Consider the following 19,410-nt stretch of genomic DNA (forward strand, 5'->3'; position numbering starts at 1 on the left):
AGAAACCAAGGAGTCATTAAGAAGCAACGGATTGAACTTCCACTGGGATTGGTGTAATATCGGGGCCTGCAATGTTAAGGATAGAGTGACAAGGGCATGATCTGAGAAAGAGATTGAGTCAATATCGACGGCCTGTAAAATTGGGAGTGAGCAATGTTTGACAAATATTAGATCGAGTCTGGAGTAAGTGTCATGGACGGATGAGTAAAAAGAAAAATCTTTATCACCCGGATGTAATAGGCGCCATGTGTCCACAAAATTATGCTCGTGGAACGCTCGTTTAATACGGCGCAGTTGGGAATGCGGGATTGACGATGTCCCCTTTGAGACATCCATGGTGGGCTCCAATGCGACATTGAAGTCACCTCCCAGGACAATGGTGCCCTCCCCAAACTCCTCTAGCTCATCCAAAAAGCCAAGCAGAGCTGAACCTTGACCCACATTGGGTAGGTAGAAGGAAGCAAAGGTGTAGATCTGCGAATTAATGCAGCCCTTGAGTAGTAGCATTCGCCCCATCCCATCACTGCGAGAGACCAGAAATTCCCATGGAAGAGTACGAGACAGGAGGATACTCGTCCCCCTAGATTTCGGATCAGGAGAGAAACTATGATAGGCGTGTGGAAACCAAAGATTAGACATCTTAAAAGGTTTTTGTTCACTGAGGTGCGTTTCCTATAGGAAAGCTACATGTAAGTGTCTACCTTTCAACATGTTGAGCAAAATGGATCGCTTCCCGGGACTATGCAACCTCTTGACATTCAACGAGCCTATCCGAAGGTCAGTCTGGGAGTGGCGGGCCATGTCCCCGATAGGTGATGAAAAAAATTAATAAAAAGAGGGGGGGGGGAGACAAAGAGGGGTAGGGGGAAAGACCAGAGAGAAAAAGGAAAATTGACAGAGAAAGAGAAAAGGACCCAAAGGCCGACACCCACGCGGCAAGAAAACCTGTGGAGAAAAGGTTAGTAACAAAACGGGAACAAGGAAAACCAAAGAGAAGTGGGGGGGGGACCCCATGCAGCGAGCAGCGCAAAACGTTAAACAAAAACTCGTCCGATGTCCACCAAGAGGCGGGCAAGGGAGGACATAACATTGTATGTTACCTGGCCCTACAAAAAACACGGCCATATAAGCCAGCTGAACCCTTCACCTGAAAAACTGTGAGAAAAGAACACTGTAAACACAGAGCGACATTATCTGTAACCTAAGATATGAAGCATTAAACTCCTCCTATTTGGAGGACCCGGAAGACTAGTACGTCCTGTTATAAAAGGGTGAGGGGGGGGAGGTTGAGGAGGGGGGGAGGAAAGAGGAGAAAGGGGGGATAGGAGAGGGTATGAGGAGGAGGGGAAGGGGAAAGAGGGTGGAGAGAGGAAAGAGATAAGTGAGAGATTCATCAGAAAGAGCACTAATGCGACACTCAACAAGATACAGATAAAACAAATCGGATCACAAATTAGGTCTCAGGTAGTGAATGAAACCTTATGAGTAGTAATACTACTGCCTGTGACAACATCATGTGGCCTTGTGTAACAATACTAACAGGATATCGTACCACGAGCAACTTCCTGACAATTCACGAGGGGGAGAGAGGGGAGGGAGGGGGCGCATGGGTCCGATACCAAAGACATCACTAAAATGCAAGGAAGGGATAAGGGGGGGGGGGGTGAGGACCAGGAACAAAAGAAGGGTAAACTGTATGTCGGGTCATATCTACAGTTCTGTGGCCATCTGTGGAATCTTCGGTGACAGCTCACTGTCCACGGAAGTCTCGGAAAGTCACGGAGGAAGTACCGGGACTGCTCACAAAGTTCTGTTGGAAAAGGCACTCCTCGGAGGAGCTGTCAGGACACCCTGTAACAAAAAAGAGACGCTAGGCGCTGTACAGAGCCCAGCGCTATAAACTGTAGATCAGGTATTGCCATGGAGATCTGAGGGTTCTTCAGAAGGTAATCTACGTCAGGCCTCAGGAGGTAGTAGCAGCGAAAGATCCAGCTGAGACCTTAATGACTCTCGGAGCGAAGGCCTGTTGAGATGTTGGCTAGGGCACGGAGTGCGCCGGCGTTGCGATGGTTCCGGCTGGTCCAGTGCCAGCCAATCCGGGACCGGAAACGATTCGATCTGCAGGAAATTGAATAAGGCCTCCAAATCTGAGAAATGGCGCAAGAGGAAGGTGGCTGATTCTTTCCTGACGACCACGTGGAACGGGTGACCCCATCTATAAGTGGCTCCCGCAGCTTTGATCTTCTCTAGTAGTCGGTGCAGGAGACGCCGCATGTAGAGCGTGCGTGGGGAGACATCTGGCTATATCGTGACCCTGCATTCATCCACCGTAACCGGACCATGTGACCACGCGCCTTGAATGATTAAATCCTTGTCCGAGTAGTAATGTAGTCTACACAAAACATCACGAGGGTTGGATGGGTCGTTCGGACCGGGTCGAGAAACCCTATGGACACGATCCAGTAAAAATGTCGCTTCCAACGGCCTATTAGTGACCGTACTAAAGATGGCAGTTATCCTGGCTGGAAGGTCATCTCTGGGACCCAGGTCTGGGAGGCCTTTCAGTCGGATATTGTTCCTACGACCCCTGTACTCTTGATCGTCCAATTGTAACGCCAGGGACTGTATATGTGTTCTGCTGGAAATGGCTGCCTGCTCCAGAGCTAGCACTCTGCTGTCAATATTGGAGACCGTTTGGTCCGTGTTGGCAATCCTAGTGTCCACCCTATCCACTTCTTGTTGTAAGGCAGCGATGTCTTGTTGGTGGGATTGTTCAATTCTAGTCACCAGGGAATCTAAGTCCTGTCTGGTAGGGAGAGCTTGGATCAGTTCCCTGAGCAGGTGCAAATCTGCATGTAATGCGGGCTGGAAGGGTACTGAATCTGGGCTTCTGGGCAGGGACACGGTGGCTGGCTGAAGTACAGGTCCAAATAGGACAGGGGACACGTGCGGTACCTCATTCTTGCTGGCCCCAGGCTGTAGTGCGGTCGTCTGTCCCTGTGCTTGAGCTCCTGCTGCTGCGTGCTGAAGGCCTGTAGTTCTGCACGTGGCAGGATGCAGTGCCGGGTGCGCCATGACACCTGGGAGTTCCTGAGAAGCGGGCGCCGCTGATAAGAAGCGCTCCATGCTAGCACTCCGTGTCTGCAAGCTAGGTAAGGAGCGGGAGGGTGTAGTGCCTTGTCCCCTACGTTTTGCTGGCATCTCCTACCGGTTTCAGACGGGCTCAGGCTGCTATTAAGCACTCTGCTGCACGTGCTCCCCCGAGATGTGTGCTTACTCCGCCATAGCTAAGCCCCGCCCCCCCAGGTTTAGTTCTTTTAATCTTTCCTCATAACTTAAATTCTCCATGCCCCTTATTAGCTTCGTTGCTCTTCTTTGTATTTTTTCCAACTCCAGGGCATCCTTTCTATGAACTGGAGCCCAGAACTGAACTGCATATTCTAGATGAGGCCTCACTAATGCTTTGTAAAGTGGTAATATTACATCCCTGTCCCGCGAGTCCATGCCTCTTTTGATACACGACAATATTTTGCTGGCCTTTGAAGCAGCTGATTGACACTGCATGCTGTTATTTAGTTTATGATTTACAATTACACCCAGATCCTTCTCATCAAGTGACTCCCCCAGTGTAGCTCCCCCTAGGACATATGATGCATACAGGTTGTTCGTACCCAGGTGCATAACTTTACATTTATCTACATTAAACTTCATCTGCCAAGTGGACGCCCAAACACTTAGTTTGTTTAAATCTGCCTGTAATTCATGAACATCTTCCATAGACTGAACTATATTACATAGCTTGGTGTCATCTGCAAAAATAGAAATAGTGCTATTAATCCCATCCTCTATATCATTAATAAATAAGTTGAATAATAGTGGTCCCAGAACTGAACCCTGGGGTACACCACTTATAACCGGGGATCATTCAGAGTAGGAATCATTGACCACAACTCTCTGGATACGGTCCTTGAGCCAATTACAAACTATACTTTCTAAACCTATAGTCCTTAATTTACCCATTAGACGTCTATGGGGACAATGTCAAATGCCTTTGCAAAGTCCAAAAACACTATATCCACAGCGGCCCCTCTGTCTAGGCTTCTGTTTACCTCTTCATAAAAACAAATCAGGTTGGTTTGACAGCTTCTGTCCTTTGTAAAACCGTGCTGGCTGTCACTTATAATACTATTTTTTGTCACATAATCCTGTATATAGTCCCTCAATAGCCCCTCAAACATTTTCCCCACAATTGATGTTAAGCTTGCTGGTCTATAATTACCCGGCGAAGACCTAGAGCCCATTTTGAAAATAGGGATCACATTTGCCCTGCACCAGTCCCTTGGCACTATACCAGTCATGAGAGACTCTCTAAATATTATGAAGAGGGGGACAGAAATAACTGAACTAAGCTCCTTAAGAACTCTAGGGTGTAACCCATCTGGTCCCGGGGCCTTGTGTACATTTATTTTATTTAATTTAGCTTGCACCATATCTACATTCATCCAATTCAGTATATCAACTGATATATTAACAGCACTGGCAGCGGCTACATCAGCTGCTCCTTCTTCTGTTGTATATACAGAGCGGAAGAACCCATTTAGTAACTCTGCCTTCTCTTGATCCCCTGTGACCAACTCCCCATTACCACTATCTAAGGGGATTGTGATACGCTAAGCAGCAGCGCCATTGTGTGGTCAATGCTGAGAAATCTCACTAAATTGAATGTAATGCAGGCAGCCTAGTGATACGCTGAGCAGCAGCGCCAACGTGTGGTCAATGCTGGGAAATGTGCACTATATATTATATATTTGAGAAAATTTGTTTGAAGCCCAATTGGGATATGCTAAGCAGCAGCGCCATCGTGTGGTCAATGTTGAGAAATCTCACTAAATTGAATGTAAGGCAGGCAGCCTAGTGATACGCTGGGCAGCAGTACCATCGTGTGGTCAATGCAGGAAATGCACACTATATCTATATATTATATATTTTAGAAAGTTTGTTTGAAGCCCGATTGTGATACGCTAAGCAGCAGCGCCATCGTGTGGTCAATGCTGAGAAATCTCACTAAATTTAATGTAAGGCAGGCAGCCTAGTGATACGCTGAGCAGCAGCGCCATCGTATCTATTATATAGTTTAGAAAGTTTGTTTGAAGCCCGATTGTGATACGCTAAGCAGCAGCACCATCGTGTGTTCAATGCTGAGAAATCTCACTAAATTGAATATAAGGCAGGCAGCCTAGTGATACGCTGAGCAGCAGCGCCATCGTGTGGTCAATGCAGGAGAAATGTACATGTATGCGATTCCGCTGCAAAAAAACGCAACTTATTAATAATTTTAATCTTATACTCACCTAGAATTCTGTTTCTTTTTCCGGGCCAGCCTCCTGGGACGACGTTTCATCCCATGTGACTGCTGCAGTCAATCGCAGGCTGCAGCGGTCACATGGGATGAAACATCAACCCAGAGCTGCAGGATGTAGGAGGGAAGCGTCGCCATGGTAAGTATCCATTCCTGGCCGAAAAACTGCGGCACAGGGCAGTGCTTTTACACAGCGTATCTGCCTTGCATGAACATACCCGTACAGTATATACATATAGTAGCTGCTGTCTTACAACGATACAGCTGCAAACCACGTCAACATGTTGCATTCCCACGAGTCAGCACAGTTTTCAAATGATTGTTAATGTCCATGAAGTTTTTTGCAGACATTAACAATCATTTAAAAACTGCACCTTTTGATAAAACTGCATGTGCTGCATGTTTTACCGGACAATGGTTTTTACGATCTGATTGTTTGCATTAACCCCTTCCCTCTTTAGCCACTTTTGACCTTCCTGACCGAGCTTTCACCTATCCAAGCGATTCTGAGATTGTTTTCTCGTGAAACATTGGACTTTAAGTTACTGCCAAAATTTGCTTCATATGTTCAGTATTTAATTGTGAAAAACACCAAAATTTAGCGAAAAAATGCAAAAATTAGCATTTTTCTCAATTTAAATGTATCTGCTTGTAAGACAGGCAGTTATAACACACAAAATTGTTGCTAACTAACATCCCCCATATGTCTACTTTAGATTGGCATTGTTTTTTGAACATCCTTTTATTTTTCTATGACATCACAAGGCTTAGAACTTTAGCAGCAATTTCTCACATTTTCAAGAAAATTTCAAAAGGCCATTTTTACAGGGGCCAGTTCAGCAGTGAAGTGGCTTTGAGGGCCTTATATATTAGAAACCCCCAAAAATTCACCCCATTTTAAAAACTTCACCCCTCAAAGTATTCAAAACAGCATTTAGAAAATGTCTTAACCCTTTACACATGTCACAGGAATTAAAGCAAAGTAGAGGTGAAATGTACAAATTTCATATTTTTTGGCAGAAATAAATTTTTAGTACAATTTTTTTTATAACACAGAAGGTTTTACCAGAGAAATGCAACTCAATATTTGTTGCCCCGTTTATGCAGTTTTAGGAAATATCCCACATGTGGCACTAGCATGCTAATAGACTGAAGCATCGGCCTCAGAAGCAAAGGAACACCTAGTGGATTTTGGGGCCTTATTTTTGTTAGAATAAATTTTAGGCACCATGTCAGGTTTGAAGGGCTCTTGCGGTGCCAAAACAGTCAAAATCCCCCAAAAGTGACCCCATCTGGGAAACTACACACCTCAAGGAAATTATCTAGGGGTACAGTGAACATTTTGACCGCACAGTTTTTTTACAGAAATTATTGGAAGTAGGACGTGAAAATTAAAATCTACATTTTTTCAAATAAAATGTAGGTTTAGCGATTTTTTTTCTCATTTCCACAAGGACTAAAGGAGAATAAGCACCATAAAATTTGTAAAGCAATTTCTCCCGAGTAAAACAATACCCCACATGTGGTAATAAACGGTTAGAGAAGGGCTGAGAAGGGAAAGAGCGCTATTTGGCTTTTGGAGCTCAAGTTTAGCAGGAATGGTTTGCGGAGGCCATGTCACATTTACAAAGCCCCTGAGGGGACAAAACAGTGGAAACCCCCCACAAGTGACCCCATTTTGGAAACTACACCCATTGAGGAAATTATCTAGGGGTATAGTGAGCGTTTTGACCCAACATAATTTTTGCATAAATTATTGGAAGTAGGCCCTGAAAATGACAATCTAAATTTTTTCAAAGAAAATGAAGGTTTAGCTAATTTTTTCTCATTTCCACAAGGACTGAAGGAGAAAAAGCACCGTAAAATTTGTAAACCAATCTCTCCCGAGTAAAACAGTACCCCACATGTGGTAATAAACGGCTGTTTGGACACACGGCAGGGCTTCAAAGGGATGGAGTGCCATTTGGCTTTTGGAGTTCCCATTTAGCAGGAATTGTTTGCGGAGGCCATGTCACATTTACAAAGTCCCTGAGGAGACAAAACAGTGGAAACCCCCACAAGTGACCCCATTTTGGAGACTACACCCATTGAGGAAATTATCTAGGGGTATAGTGAGCGATTTGACCCCACAGTTTTTTTGCAGAAATTATTGGAAGTAGGCCCTGAAAAGAAAAATCAACATTTTTTCAAAGAAAATGTAGGTTTAGCTTATTTTTACTCATTTCCACAAGGACTGAAGGAGAAAAAGCACCACAAAATTTGTAAAGCAATTTCTCCCGAGTAAAAAAATGCCCCACATGTGGTAATTAACGGCTGTTTGGAGACACGGCTTGGCTTAGAAGGGAAAGAGCGCTATTTGGCTTTTGGAGATCACATTGAGCAGGAATAGTTTGCGGCGGCCATGTCACATTTGCAAAGCCCCTGAGGGGAAAAAACAATGAAAACGCCCAAAAAGTGACACCATTTAGGAAACTACACCTCTTGAGGAATTTATCTAGGGGCGTAGTGAGAATTTTGACCCCACAGATGTTTCATAGAATTTATTAGAATTGGGCAGTGAAAATAAAAACAATCCTTTTTCTTCAATAAGACGTAGCTTTAGCGCAAATTTTTTCATTTTCACAACAAATAAAGGAAAAAAAAGAACTCAACATTTGTAAAGCAATTTCTCCCGAGTACGGCAATACCCCATATGTGGTCATAAACTGCTGTTTGGGCACACGGCAGGGCTCAGAAGGGAAGGACCATTGCTGGATTGGTTTCTGGGCGCCTGTGGGCCCAAAACAGTGGAAACCCCCCAGAAGCGACCCAATTTTGGAAACTACACCCCTCAATGCATTTACCTAGGGGTGTAGTGAGCATGTTAACCCTGCAGGTGTTTTGTAGAAATTAGTGTGAACTCGATGTTGCAGAGTGAAAATGGGATTTTTTCCACAGATATGTGGACAATATATGGTGCCCGGCTTGTGCCACCATAACAAGACAGCTCTCTAATTATTATGCTGGGTTTCCTGGTTTTAGAAACACCCTACATGTGGCCCTAATCTCTTGCCTGGACAGTCGACCAGGCTCAGGAGTGAAAGCGTACCATGTAAAATTGAGGCCTAATTTGGCGATTTACAAAGTATTGGTTCACAACTGCAGAGGCTCAGATGTGAAATAATAAAAATAAACCTCTGGGAAGTGACCCCATTATGGAAACTGCACCCCTCAATGCATTTATTAAGGGGTGTAGTGAGCATTTTCACCCCACAGGTCTTTTCCATAAATGAATGCGCTGTGGATGGTGCAAATTAAAAATTTATATTTTTCCCTAGATATGCCATTCAGTGGCAAATATGTAGTGCCCAGCTTATGCCACTGGAGACACACACCCCAAAAAATGCTAAAAGGGTTCTCCCGGGTATGACGGTGCCATATATGTGGAAGGAAACTGCTGTTTGGGGACGCTGTAGGGTTCAGATGGGAGGAAACGCCATTTGGCTTTTGGAGCGTGGATTTTGCTTGGTAGTAGTTTTGTTTGGAGTCTTACTGGTGTTTCCGTTTATAATGTAGGGCATATGTAAGCCGGGCGGAGTATATAAGGGGCATAGTCAGGTGGTATAATAATGGGGTAAAAAAAAACAATAAAATGATCCATAGATGTGTGTTACGCTGTGACACAATCATTTCTGCACAGGCTGGTGTCGCACTGATATATGGCGTCCTTTATTATCCCCCTTTTGATCCACACTCCGCGCCTTTGTAGTTTGGGGAATTTTGCTAGGAAGTGTTGTCCTGGTATAATACGGGCACTGTCGCTTCCAGCGGATATGTTTGGGCCCTCCCTTTCCTGGTTCCCTAATTTTAGGTCCTTGATAAATCGCCTCTTCAAACAGAAGAAATGTTCCCCTCGGGCACAACTGCATATTTTTTTATTTCCTGACTTATTGGAGCCATAACTAATTTTATTTTTCATAGACGTAGCGGTATGAGGACTGGTTTGTTGTGGGACGAGCTGTAGTTATTATTGGTACCATTTTGGGGTACATGCAACTCTTTGATCACCTTTTATCCTATTTTTTGGAAGGCCAGGTAAACAAAAAAATGCAATTCTGGCACAGCTTTTGTCTTTTTTTTTATACAGCGTTCACCATGCGTTATAAATTACATGTTAACTTTATTCTGCGGGTCAGTACGATTCCGGCGATACCTATTTTATAGGACTTTTTTATGTTTTACAACTTTTTGCACAATAAAATTACTTTTGTAAAAATAATGTATTTTTTCTGTCGCCAAGTTGTGAGAACCATAACTTTTTAATTTTTTTGTCGACGGAGGTGTATGAGGGCTTGTTTTTTGCGGGACGAGCTATAGTTTTTATAGGTACCATTTTTGGATACGTGCGACTTTTTGATCACTTTTTATTCTAACATTTGTAGGGCAAAGTGACAAAAAAACAGAAACTCTGGTAACGTTTTTTACGGTTTTTTTTTACGCTGTTCACCGCGTGCAATAAATAATATAATATTTTGATACCTCTGGTCGTTACGGTCGCGGCGATATCAAATACATATGGTTTATTATTATTTTTCAATAATAAAGGACTTGATAAGAGTAAAAGGGGGATTGGGTTTTATTTGATTACTTGAAACTTTTATTGTTTTCAAACTTTTATTATTTGCACTTTTTTTTACACTTTTTCTCAAGTCCCACTAGGGGACTTGAAGGTCCAACGGTCAGATTTTTTTTTTTCTAATACATTGCACTACCTATGTAGTGCAATGTATTAGATCTGTCAGCCATTCACTGACTGCAAGCCGATTAGGCTTCGCCTCCCGGCGGGGCCTAAATCGGCTTCCGTAATGGCAGAGCAGGAGACCATTGTGTCTCCTGTTGCCATAACAGCAGTCGCCAGTCCTGATTGCCTGTCAGGGCTGGCGATCTGCTAGTAACCGCTACGATGAAGCAATCGCTTTCGATTGCTGCATCGATGGGGTTAATGGCAGGGATCGGAGCTAGCTCCGGTTCCTGTCGTTACAGGTGGATGTCAGCTGTACAGTACAGCTGAGATCCGGTGATGATGGCACCGGCTCATCTTCTGAGCTGGTCCCAAACATTCGGCGTATATGTACGGCAAGATGCGGGAAGTCAATGCTTTCCATGACGTACATTTACGGCAAATGTCGGGAAGGGGTTAAAGGTTATGAACACCTTTTGAAACTTTTTTTTTTTTTAAATGTCAGTCAGTGTGTTTTGTGCAACTTTATAATTAGTTTTTATTAAAAAATCTTTTTACTTTTTGAGATACAGCTGCTCTGTTACCTGTATACAGAGAAGCTGTATCCTACGCTGAATACTGAACTTGTCAGGTCTGTGGGACTGATGGGTTCAGTGTCAGCGGGTCCTGTGTGTCCTGTGTGTCTGACATGCTGGATCCACCTGTAATACATCACATCTAAGTTAGATGTGATAGATTATAGGTGGATACAGTCGACTACTCTATTGACACCGCCAATAAAACGAAAACCTTGTGAAACGGAGACAAACAGAAACCATTAGCAACGGAAGCGTTACCATTGAAATGGTAACAGAATGCTATGGTTTCCGTTTGGTTTCCGTTCGTAGGTTCCCCTGACGGAAAGGTCTGACGGAACCCATGAACGGAACCACGATGCAGGTGAGAACGAAGCCTAATTATTACTGTATGATCTTTACAGATGGTGGAGGGTACTATTTTTTGGGGTATAAGCAACTCCCAGAATATGATTACCATAATTCTGGTCATACTGGAAGCTGCTAACCTGACTTTGCAAATGATCTCTGTACTGAAATGTATTTGTACTGAGCTTTGTTCTGGTCCTGTATTCATGTACTGAGCTTGGTTCTGGTGCTGTATATATCTAATGAGATTTGTTCTGGAACTGTACATATGTAATGAGCTTGGTTCTGGTGTTGTGTATAGAACTATATTGCTTGTAAAATGTACAAATGTTTTTATGCTCGGGTTACATAAAAAAAATTTGGAAAATAAATGACACGTCATTGATTGGTAGAGAAAACAAACATGGCGAGGGTGGAAGGAGATGTTGGGAAAGAGGTTGGGGGGGGGGGGCGCCAAACTGAATATTTGCCCCGGGTACTGGAGAACCTAGCTACGACCTCTGCTATGTGTGTTGTATGTGTGTGTGTGTGTGTGTGTGTGTGTGTGTGTGTGTGTGTATATGTTCCAGTATGTGTGTGTATATGTGTACATATGTCTCTATGTTAGTGTATATATATTTATGCCTCTGTGTGTGTTTATATATGTGTGGGTATACTCAGGGCCGTCGTCAGCACCCGGCGAACCCGGGCAAGTTCCAGGGCCCATTACCCTTGGGGGGGCCCACTCGGCCGCCGGGTGCTGTCGCTGCTGTCATCACGGCATCACTGTCCATATATGGACAGTCCGTGAAATTCATGGACAGTCCGTGAAATGAGAGGACTTTTGGAAACTGTCCGGAATAAAAAGAATGCGTCCGTGATTTCTATATTTTTTTGTTGTGCAAGGAGCTGCACATATGCCAATTGTGGCTGCGTGATGACCTCTCATGTAGAACATTGTTAGCAGCCTTCCCAGCCTCCGCGCACCACGTCTGGTCTGTAGGACTAGCAGGGGCCTCCTACCTGCCAGAGAGGACAACGGAGAGGAGGAAATCCGACAGCGGAGAGAGTGCGGCTTGGCTGGGACCTGACAGGTGACACAGGAGAATCTATGCAGAGCAGGACGCTGGGCTGCCGTTACTTCAGCTTGTACTGCTGATATGTGAAGCCCCTGCCCGGTGGCTTGCTCTGTATCTAATTCACTGCCCAGCAGCTGTACAGGTCAGCAGCACCCGGCTCCTTCACTGTGTCTGCACCACTGACCTGCATAGCTGCTGCTGCTGCTAAAATGTCTACTAAACCCTGTACAGCCCAGTACTCCCTTGATAGCCCCTTCAGTTCCTAATCTCCCTCTGTACACCCCTCCCCCCAGCACTGGAGCACCACCCCGTGCTGAAGAAGTCAGAGGAGACAGAAGTTGCCGAAGAAGCAGTCTACAGGAAGGAGATAAGTGTCAATGTGTCTAAAGACAAAGAGGTGACTGGAGTGTGACTCAATGTATGTATGTATGTATGTATGTATGTATGTATGTATGTATGTAGTGTGTGTGTAATGGCTCTATATGTGTGTGTATATGTAGTTTGTGTGTGTATGTAATATTTGTGCGAGTGCGTGTGTATATTTGTGTGCATTTTGTATATATATGTAGTGTGTGTGTAGTGTATGTGTGCAGTATGTATGTGTGCAATGTGTGTATATGTAGTATGTGGGCAGTATGCATGTATGTATGTATGTATGCAGTATGTATGTGTGCAGTATGTATGTGTGCAGTGTGTATGTGTGCAGTGTGTATATGTGCATTGTGTGTATATGCAGTGTGTGGGCAGTATGTTTGTATGTGTGCAGTATGTATGTATGTATGTATGTATTTATTCAGTATGTATGTGTGCAGCATGTATGTATGTATGTATTTATTTATTCAGTGTGTATGTGTGCAGTATGGATGTGTGCAGTATCTATGTGTGTATGTGTGCAGTATGTATGTGTGTATGTATGTATGTATATGTGCAGTATGTATATGTGTGCAGTATGTATATGTGCATTGTGTGTATCTGTAGTGCATGGGCAGTATTTATGTATGTGTGCAGTATATATATGTGCAGTGTGAGTATATGTAGTGTGTGGGCAGTATGTGTGTGTGCAGTATGTATGTGTGCAGTATGTATGTATGTATGTATGTGTGCAGTATGTATGTATATATGTATGCAGTATGTATGTGTGCAGTATGTATGTGAGCAGTATGTATGTGTGCAGTGTGTATGTTTGCAGTGTGTATATGTGCATTGTGTGTATATGCAGTGTGTGGGCAGTATGTTTGTATGTGTGCAGTATATATGTATGCATTTAGTATGTATGTGTGCAGCATGTATGTATGTATGTATTCAGTGTGTCTGTGTGCAGTATGGATGTGTGCAGTATCTATGTGTGCAGTATGTATGTGTGTATGTATGTATGTATGTATGTGCAGTATGTATGTGTAATATGGATATATGTATGTGTCCAGTATGTGTATGTGCAGTGTGTGCAGTATGTATGTGTGCAGTATGTGTATATGTAGCGTGTGGGCAGTATATATGTATGCATGTATGTCTGCAGTATGTATGTGTGTGCAGTATGTATGTATGTATGTATGTATGTGTGCAGTATGTATATGTGCAGTATGTATATAGGTATGTATGTGTGCAGTATGTATGTGTGTGTGTGTGTGTGCAGTATGTATGTGTGTGCAGTATGTATATGTGCAATATGTATGTATGTATGTATGCATGCAGTATGTGTAGTGTGTGCAGTATGTATGTGTGCAGTATGTATGTGTTCAGTGTGTATATATGTAGCGTGTGGGTAGTATATATGTATGCAGTGTGGGCAGTATGTATGTGTGCAGTATGTATGTGTGCAGTATGTATGTGTGCAGTATGTATGTGTGTGTGCAGTATGTATGTGTGTGCAGTATGTATATGTGCAATATGTGTGTATGTATGTATGTATGGATGTATGTGTGCAGAATGTATGTGTGCAGTATGTATGTATGTATGTGTGGAGTATGTATGTGTGTGTTTGCAGTATGTATGTGTGTGCAGTATGTATGTATGTATGTATGTATGTGTGCAGTATGTATGTGTGTGCAGTATGTACAGTGAAGGAAATAAGTATTTGATCCCTAGCTGATTTTGTAAGTTTGCCCACTGTCACAGACATGAATAGTCTAGAATTTTTAGGCTAGGTTAATTTTACCAGTGAGAGATAGATTATATTTAAAAAAAAAAAACAGAAAATCACATTGTCAAAATTATATATATTTATTTGCATTGTGCACAGAGAAATAAGTATTTGATCCCTTTGGCAAACAAGACTTAATACTTGGTGGCAAAACCCTTGTTGGCAAGCACAGCAGTCAGACATTTTTAGTAGTTGATGATGATGGCCCACTCCTCTTTGCAGATCATCTGTAAATCATTAAGATTTTGAGGCTGTCGCTTGGCAACTCCGATCTTCAGCTCCCTCCATAAGTTTTCGATGGGATTAAGGTCTGGAGACTGGCTAGGCTACTCCTTGACCTTAATGTGCTTCTTTTTGAGCCACTCCTTTGTTGCCTTGGCTGTATGTTTTGGGTCATTGTCGTGCTGGAAGACCCAGCCACGAGCCATTTTTAATGTCCTGGTGGAGGGAAGGAGGTTGTCACTCAGGATTTGACGGTACATGGCTCCATCCATTCTCCCATTGATGCGGTGAAGTAGTCCTGTGCCCTTAGCAGAGAAACACCCCCAAAACATAATGTTTCCACCTCCATGCTTGACAGTGGGGACGGTGTTCTTTGGGTCATAGGCAGCATTTCTCTTCCTCCAAACACGGCGAGTTGAGTTAATGCAAAAGAGCTCAATTTTAGTCTCAACTGACCACAGCACCTTCTCCCAATCACTCTCAGAATCATCCAGATGTTCATTTGCAAACTTCAGACGGGCCTGTACATGTGCCTTCTTGAGCAGGGGGACCTTGCGGGCACTGCAGGATTTTAATCCATTACGGCGTAATGTGTTACCAATGGTTTTCTTGGTGACTGTGGTCCTAGCTGCCTTGAGATCATTAACAAGTTCCACCCGTGTAGTTTTCGGCTGAGCTCTCACCTTCCTCAGGATCAAGGATGCCCCACGAGGTGATATTTTGCATGGAGCCCCAGATCGATGTCGATTGACAGTCATTTTGTATGTCTTCCATTTTCTTACTATTGCACCAACAGTTGTCTCCTTCTCACCCAGCGTCTTACTTATGGTTTTGTAGCCCATTCCAGCCTTGTGCAGGTCTATGATCTTGTCCCTGACATCCTTAGAAAGCTCTTTGGCCTTGCCCATGTTGTAGAGGTTAGAGTCAGACTGATTAATTGAGTCTGTGGACAGGAGTCTTTTATACAGGTGACCATGTAAGACAGCTGTCTTTAATGCAGGCACCAAGTTGATTTGGAGCGTGTAACTGGTCTGGAGGAGGCTGAACTCTTAATGGTTGGCAGGGGATCAAATACTTATTTCTCTGTGCACAATGCAAATAAATATATATAATTTTGACTATGTGATTTTCTGTTTTCTTTTTTATATAATCTATCTCTCACTGGTAAAATTAACCTAGCCTAAAAATTCTAGACTGTTCATGTTTTTGACAGTGGGCAAACTTACAAAATCAGCAAGGGATCAAATACTTATTTCCTTCACTGTATATGTGCATTGTGTGTATCTGTAGTGTGTGGGCAGTATTTATGTATGTGTGCAGTATATATATGTGCAGTGTGTGTGCAGTATGTATGTGTGCAGTATGTATGTGTGCAGTGTGTGTATATGTAGCGTGTGGGCAGTATATATGTATGCAGTGTGGGCAGTATGTATGTATGTATGTATGTATGTATGTGCGCAGTGTGTGAATATGTAACATGTGTGCATTATGTATAGGTATGTATGCAGTGTGTAGATGGTGTGTGCAGTATGTTTGTATGTATGTATGTATTAGAAACAGGGAGAGAACCTCCAGCTCACCGGTCTGCGTCTCCAGCAGCGTCACTCGGATCCCCGCGACGGCCCGCGGTAAGGAACAGCAATGTAGGAGAAAAAATGATCCAGCGCTGATAGTAATTTAAAAGGGAAATGAGAGTCCCATGTTTATTGAAGAAAGATCTTAAAATCGGAGGGGAGACGCAGTCCCAAGGTGCAAGTAGTCAGGGTAGATACCCAAGCCTACGCGTTTCGAATGCGATCTGCGTTCTTAATCATGGCAAGTATGTAAGTATGTGTGCATTGTGTAGATGTAGTGTGTGCAGTATGTACACTACCATTCAAAAGTTTGGGGTCACCCAGACAATTTTGTGTTTTCCATGAAAACTCACACTTATATTTATCAAATGAGTTGCAAAATGACTAGAAAATATAGTCAAGACATTGACAAGGTTAGAAATAATGATTTTTATTTGAAGTAATAATTTTCTCCTTCAAACTTTGCTTTGTGGGAAAGGACACAGAGACATAAGAGACTTTCTACGCCAGTTTTCACACTTTTTAAGAAATGGGACGTGGTAAAGGCAAAGGGGCTGTGAGCCAACAAATTTATTATGATTAACCCCAGAAAACTGGCGTCAATTATAGTGGAAGTCTACGCCAGCTCCTCGCTAACATAGATTTCACTCCATGGGGCATAGCAAGGTAGAGGCCCGTGCTGGACCTCATACTTTGCCCCCCCCCCTTCATCTGACCAAACCCTGGCCTCCCATTGGACAGTTAAATAAAAAATATATATATACACTACCGTTCAAAAGTTTAGGGTCACTTAGAAATTTCCTTATTTGCACAGTTTTTTTTCAATGAAGATAACATTAAATTAATCAGAAATACACTCTATACATTGTTAATGTGGTAAATGACTATTCTAGCAGCAAACATCTGGTTTTTAATGCAATATCTACATAGGTGTATAGAGGCCCATTCCCAGCAACCATCACTCCAGTGTTCTAATGGTACATTGTGTTTGCTAACTGTGTTAGAAGGCTAATGGATGATTAGAAAACACTTGAAAACCCTTGTGCAATTATGTTAGCACCGCTGTAAACAGTTTTGCTGTTTAGAGGAGCTATAAAACTGACCTTCCTTTGAGCTAGTTGAGAATCTGGAGCATTACATTTGTGGGTTCGATTAAACTCTCCAAATGGCTAGAAAAAGAGAAACTCGACAGTCTATTCTTGTTCTTAGAAATTAAGGCTATTCCATGCGAGAAATTGCCAAGAAACTGAAGATTTCCTACAACGGTGTGTATTACTCCCTTCAGAGGACAGCACAAACAGGCTCTAACCAGAGTAGAAAGACAAGTGGGAGGCCCCGCTGCACAACTGAGCAACAAGCCAAGTCCATTAGAGTCTCTACTTTGAGAAATAGATGCCTCACAGGTCCTCAACTGGCAGCTTCATTAAATAGTACCCGCAAAACGCCAGTGTCGACGTCTACAGTGAAGAGGCGACTCCGGAATGCTGGTGTTAGGGATCTGCCAGGTACTACGTCTAGGTATACTCCTGGGATTAATCAATCCACACCTGAGGCCAGACCTGTTCGACTGACACCATCTCCCACCAACCAGGGTGGCAGGCTCAGGAGTGGGAGAGCCTATCGCGGCCTGGTCAGTCGGAGTTAGCTCCGCCCCCTGTCCTTTATTACCTGCTGTGTTCTCCTCCTCAGTGCTTGTAATTCTTTTGGATTCCTGGCCCCACTGCTGCTTGCTCCAGCCTGCTTCTGCCGTGCTTCTGCCTTGCTGCTGTTCTGCTTAACCCGCTTTGCTTTTCCTCTGGCTTGATTCCTCCTCCGTGCTCACTTGGGTATACTCCACTTCATCCTGGTCCTGACAACTCATTCACCGCTCCGTTTCCTCGCGGCGTTCCGTGGGCTACTGCCCCTTCCCTTGCGTGTTCCCTGTTTGTTCTCCCGTGCACTTAGACAGCGTAGGGACCGCCGCCCAGTTGTATCCCGTCGCCTAGGGCGGGTCGTTGCAAGTAGGCTGGGACAGGGCGGTGGGTAGATTAGGGCTCACTTTCCCTTCACCTCCTTCCTGCCATTACAGCTGGTCTTCAGGGCAGAGTGGCAAAGAAAAAGCCATATCTGAGACTGGCTAATAAAAGGAAAAGATTAATATGGGCAAAAGCACACAGACATTGGACAGAGGAAGATTGGAAAAAAGTGTTATGGACAGACGAATCGAAGTTTGAGGTGTTTGGATCACACAGAAGAACATTTGTGAGACGCAGAACAACTAAAAAGATGCTGGAAGAGTGCCTGACGCCATCTGTCAAGCATGGTGGAGGTTATGTGATGGTCTGGGGTTGCTTTGGTGCTGGTAAAGTGGGAGATTTGTACAAGGTAAAAGGGATTTTGAATAAGGAAGGCTATCACTCCATTTTGCAACGCCATGCCATACCCTGTGGACAGCGCTTGATTGGAGCCAATTTCATCCTACAACAGGACAATGACCCAAAGCACACCTCCAAATTATGCAAGAACTATTTAGGGAAGAAGCAGGCAGCTGGTATTCTATCTGTAATGGAGTGGCCAGCGCAGTCATCAGATCTCAACCCCATAGAGCTGTTGTGGGAGCAGCTTGACAGTATGGTACGCAAGAAGTGCCCATCAAGCCAATCCAACTTGTGGGAGGGACTTCTGGAAGCATGGGGTGAAATTTCTCCCGATTACCTCAGCAAATTAAGAGCTAGAATGCCAAAGGTCTGCAATGCTGTAATTGCTGCAAATGGAGCATTCTTTGACGAAAGCAAAGTTTGAAGGAGAAAATTATTATTTCAAATAAAAAACATTATTTCTAACCTTGTCAATGTCTTGACTATATTTTCTAGTCATTTTGCAACTCATTTGATAAATATAAGTGTGAGTTTTCATGGAAAACACAAAATTGTCTGGGTGACCCCAAACTTTTGAACGGTAGTGTAAGTGAATACAGTGCAGTGAAATTCAGTGACTCACAGGTGACATCTTCTCAGAATGGAGTCGTTCATGTTCTCTTTTCTTCTTCATCCGACCCAGAACACCATGTTGACTTCCAGTCTTCTTCATCTCCAATGCCCAAGCGCGAACCACAAGATATGTCATGAAAGTGTTGATGTAACCTGTATACCACGTTCACGTGACCCAATGTGCCACGTCACAGCTTATTCAAATCATGGAAGCGTTCAGTCTACATGACTACCGCCCGTCACGGTGTGCATACCTTAGATCAAAATTTTGACATATAACTAACTCTAAACCTCATAAGCTAATTTTCTTTAGCTATTATACTAGGATGTACAATTCTATATTAAAATATTATCATATTAGTCATGTGGCCTAGTATACCCACATCCAGCGATGGGTGGGATGGGTGAAACATAAAATAGTTTTCCATGAGTTTTGGACTGTGAT

Source organism: Rhinoderma darwinii, unplaced genomic scaffold, assembly GCF_050947455.1.
Source record: "Rhinoderma darwinii isolate aRhiDar2 unplaced genomic scaffold, aRhiDar2.hap1 Scaffold_131, whole genome shotgun sequence".
Taxonomy (NCBI): domain Eukaryota; kingdom Metazoa; phylum Chordata; class Amphibia; order Anura; family Rhinodermatidae; genus Rhinoderma; species Rhinoderma darwinii.